Source organism: Pseudophryne corroboree, chromosome 7, assembly GCF_028390025.1.
Source record: "Pseudophryne corroboree isolate aPseCor3 chromosome 7, aPseCor3.hap2, whole genome shotgun sequence".
NCBI lineage: Eukaryota > Metazoa > Chordata > Amphibia > Anura > Myobatrachidae > Pseudophryne > Pseudophryne corroboree.
The window spans coordinates 31965556-31971478 of NC_086450.1; positions in this window are offsets into that span (position 1 = coordinate 31965556).

Here is a 5923-nt window from a genome sequence, read left to right on the forward strand (position 1 = left end):
TCACCGACATCTCCATCACACACCCCTACATCTCACATCCTGCCGCTGTCACTGACATCTCCATTACACATCCCTACATCTCACATCCTGCCGCTGTCACTGACATCTCCATCACACACCCCGACATCTCACATCCTGCCGCTGTCACTGACATCTCCATCACACACCCCGACATCTCACATCCTGCCGCTGTCACTGACATCTCCATCACACATCCCTACATCTCACATCCTGCCGCTGTCACTGACATCTCCATCACACATCCCTACATTTCACATCCTGCCGCTGTCACTGACATCTCCATCACACATCTCACATCCTGCCGCTGTCACTGACATCTCCATCACACACCTCACATCTCACATCCTGCCGCTGTCACTGACCTCTCCATCACACATCCCGACATCTCACATCCTGCCGCTGTCACTGACATCTCCATCACACATCCCTACATCTCACATCCTGCCGCTGTCACTGACATCTCCATCACACATCCATACATCTCACATCCTGCCGCTGTCACTGACATCTCCATCACACATCCCTACATCTCATCCTGCAGCTGTCACTGACATCTCCATTACACATCCCTACATCTCACATCCTGCCCCTGTCATCTCCATCACACATCTCACATCTCACATCCTGCCTCTGTCACTGACATCTCCATCACACATCCCTACATCTCACATCCTGCCCCTGTCACTGACATCTCCATCACACACCCCGACATCTCACATCCTGCCGCTGTCACTGACATCTCCATCACACATCCCTACATCTCACATCCTGCCGCTGTCACTGACATCTCCATCACACATCCCTACATCTCACATCCTGCCGCTGTCACTGACATCTCCATCACACATCTCACATCCTGCCGCTGTCACCGACATCTCCATCACACACCCCTAAATCTCACATCCTGCCGCTGTCACTGACATCTCCATTACACATCCCTACATCTCACATCCTGCCGCTGTCACTGACATCTCCATCACACACCCCGACATCTCACATCCTGCCGCTGTCACTGACATCTCCATCACACACCCCCGACATCTCACATCCTGCCGCTGTCACTGACATCTCCATCACACATCCCTACATCTCACATCCTGCCGCTGTCACTGACATCTCCATCACACATCCCTACATCTCACATCCTGCCGCTGTCACTGACATCTCCATCACACAACTCACATCCTGCCGCTGTCACTGACATCTCCATCACACATCTCACATCCTGCCGCTGTTACTGACATCTCCATCACAAACCCCGACATCTCACATCCTGCCGCTGTCACTGACATCTCCATCACACATCTCTACATCTCACATCCTGCCGCTGTCACTGACTTCTCCATCACACATCCCTACATCTCACATCCTGCCGCTGTCACTGACATCTCCATCACACATCTCTACATCTCACATCCTGCCGCTGTCACTGACATCTCCATCACACACCCCGACATCTCACATCCTGCCACTGTCACTGACATCTCCATCACACATCTCACATCCTGCCCCTGTCACTGACATCTCCATCACACACCCCTACATCTCACATCCTGCCGCTGTCACTGACATCTCCATCACACATCTCACATCCTGCCGCTGTCACTGACATCTCCATCACACATCTCACATCCTGCCGCTGTCACTGACATCTCCATCTCACACCCCTACATCTCACATCCTGCCGCTGTCACTGACATCTCCATCACACATCCCCACATCTCACATCCTGCCGCTGTCACTGACATCTCCATCACACATCCCCACATCTCACATCCTGCCGCTGTCACTGACATCTCCATCACACACCCCGACATCTCACATCCTGCCGCTGTCACTGACATCTCCATCACACATCTCACATATCACATCCTGCCGCTGTCACTGACATCTCCATCACACATCCCCACATCTCACATCCTGCCGCTGTCACTGACATCTCCATCACACATCCCCACATCTCACATCCTGCCGCTGTCACTGACATCTCCATCACACATCCCCACATCTCACATCCTGCCGCTGTCACTGACATCTCCATCACACATCTCACATCCTGCCGCTGTCACTGACATCTCCATCACACATCCCTGCATCTCACATCCTGCCGCTGTCACTGACATCTCCATCACAGACCCCGACATCTCACATCCTGCCGCTGTAACTGACATCTCCATCACACACCCCGACATCTCACATCCTGCCGCTGTCACTGACATCTCCATTACACACCCCGACATCTCACATCCTGCCGCTGTCACTGACATCTCCATTACACATCCCTACATCTCACATCCTGCCGCTGTCACTGACATCTCCATCACACATCCCTACATCTCACATCCTGCCGCTGTCACTGACATCTCCATCACACACCCCTACATCTCACATCCTGCCGCTGTCACTGACATCTCCATCACACATCTCACATCCTGCCGCTGTCACTGACATCTCCATCACACATCCCTACATCTCACATCCTGCCGCTGTCACTGACATCTCCATCACACATATCACATCCTGCCGCTGTCACTGACATCTCCATCACACACCCTGACATCTCACATCCTGCCACTGTCACTGACATCTCCATCACACATCCCTACATCTCACATCCTGCCGCTGTCACTGACATCTCCATCACACATCTCACATCCTGCCGCTGTCACTGACATCTCCATCACACACCCCTACATCTCACATCCTGCCGCTGTCACTGACATCTCCATCACACATCTCACATCCTGCCGCTGTCACTGACATCTCCATCACACATCCCTACATCTCACATCCTGCCGCTGTCACTGACATCTCCATCACACACCCCTACATCTCACATCCTGCCGCTGTCACTGACATCTCCATCACACATCTCACATCCTGCCGCTGTCACTGACATCTCCATCACACATCCCCACATCTCACATCCTGCCGCTGTCACTGACATCTCCATCACACATCCCCACATCTCACATCCTGCCGCTGTCACTGACATCTCCATCACACACCCCGACATCTCACATCCTGCCGCTGTCACTGACATCTCCATCACACATCTCACATATCACATCCTGCCGCTGTCACTGACATCTCCATCACACATCCCCACATCTCACATCCTGCCGCTGTCACTGACATCTCCATCACACATCCCCACATCTCACATCCTGCCGCTGTCTCTGACATCTCCATCACACATCCCTACATCTCACATCCTGCCGCTGTCACTGACATCTCCATCACACATCTCACATCCTGCCGCTGTCACTGACATCTCCATCACACATCCCTGCATCTCGCATCCTGCCGCTGTCACTGACATCTCCATCACAGACCCCGACATCTCACATCCTGCCGCTGTAACTGACATCTCCATCACACACCCCGACATCTCACATCCTGCCGCTGTCACTGACATCTCCATTACACACCCCGACATCTCACATCCTGCCGCTGTCACTGACATCTCCATTACACATCCCTACATCTCACATCCTGCCGCTGTCACTGACATCTCCATCACACACCCCGACATCTCACATCCTGCCGCTGTCACTGACATCTCCATCACACATCCCTACATCTCACATCCTGCCGCTGTCACTGACATCTCCATCACACATCTCACATCCTCCCGCTGTCACTGACATCTCCATCACACATCCCTACATCTCACATCCTGCCGCTGTCACTGACATCTCCATCACACATATCACATCCTGCCGCTGTCACTGACATCTCCATCACACACCCTGACATCTCACATCCTGCCACTGTCACTGACATCTCCATCACACATCCCTACATCTCACATCCTGCCGCTGTCACTGACATCTCCATCACACATCCCTACATCTCACATCCTGCCACTGTCACTGACATCTCCATCACACAAATCACATCCTGCCGCTGTCACTGACATCTCCATCACACACCCCTACATCTCACATCCTGCCGCTGTCACTGACATCTCCATCACACATCCCTACATCTCACATCCTGCCGCTGTCACTGACATCTCCATCACACATCCCTACATCTCACATCCTGCCGCTGTCACTGACATCTCCATCACACATCTCACATCCTGCCGCTGTCACCGACATCTCCATCACACACCCCTACATCTCACATCCTGCCGCTGTCACTGACATCTCCATTACACATCCCTACATCTCACATCCTGCCGCTGTCACTGACATCTCCATCACACACCCCGACATCTCACATCCTGCCGCTGTCACTGACATCTCCATCACACACCCCGACATCTCACATCCTGCCGCTGTCACTGACATCTCCATCACACATCCCTACATCTCACATCCTGCCGCTGTCACTGACATCTCCATCACACATCCCTACATCTCACATCCTGCCGCTGTCACTGACATCTCCATCACACATCTCACATCCTGCCGCTGTCACTGACATCTCCATCACACACCTCACATCTCACATCCTGCCGCTGTCACTGACATCTCCATCACACATCCCGACATCTCACATCCTGCCGCTGTCACTGACATCTCCATCACACATCCCTACATCTCACATCCTGCCGCTGTCACTGACATCTCCATCACACATCCCTACATCTCACATCCTGCCGCTGTCACTGACATCTCCATCACACATCCCTACATCTCACATCCTGCCGCTGTCACTGACATCTCCATCACACATCCCTACATCTCACATCCTGCCCCTGTCACTGACATCTCCATCACACATCTCACATCTCACATCCTGCCGCTGTCACTGACATCTCCATCACACATCCCTACATCTCACATCCTGCCCCTGTCACTGACATCTCCATCACACACCCCGACATCTCACATCCTGCCGCTGTCACTGACATCTCCATCACACATCCCTACATCTCACATCCTGCCGCTGTCACTGACATCTCCATCACACATCCCTACATCTCACATCCTGCCGCTGTCACTGACATCTCCATCACACAAATCACATCCTGCCGCTGTCACTGACATCTCCATCACACACCCCTACATCTCACATCCTGCCGCTGTCACTGACATCTCCATCACACATCCCTACATCTCACATCCTGCCGCTGTCACTGACATCTCCATCACACATCCCTACATCTCACATCCTGCCGCTGTCACTGACATCTCCATCACACATCTCACATCCTGCCGCTGTCACCGACATCTCCATCACACACCCCTACATCTCACATCCTGCCGCTGTCACTGACATCTCCATTACACATCCCTACATCTCACATCCTGCCGCTGTCACTGACATCTCCATCACACACCCCGACATCTCACATCCTGCCGCTGTCACTGACATCTCCATCACACACCCCGACATCTCACATCCTGCCGCTGTCACTGACATCTCCATCACACATCCCTACATCTCACATCCTGCCGCTGTCACTGACATCTCCATCACACATCCCTACATCTCACATCCTGCCGCTGTCACTGACATCTCCATCACACATCTCACATCCTGCCGCTGTCACTGACATCTCCATCACACACCTCACATCTCACATCCTGCCGCTGTCACTGACATCTCCATCACACATCCCGACATCTCACATCCTGCCGCTGTCACTGACATCTCCATCACACATCCCTACATCTCACATCCTGCCGCTGTCACTGACATCTCCATCACACATCCCTACATCTCACATCCTGCCGCTGTCACTGACATCTCCATCACACATCCCTACATCTCACATCCTGCCGCTGTCACTGACATCTCCATCACACATCCCTACATCTCACATCCTGCCCCTGTCACTGACATCTCCATCACACATCTCACATCTCACATCCTGCCGCTGTCACTGACATCTCCATCACACATCCCTACATCTCACATCCTGCCCCTGTCACTGACATCTCCATCA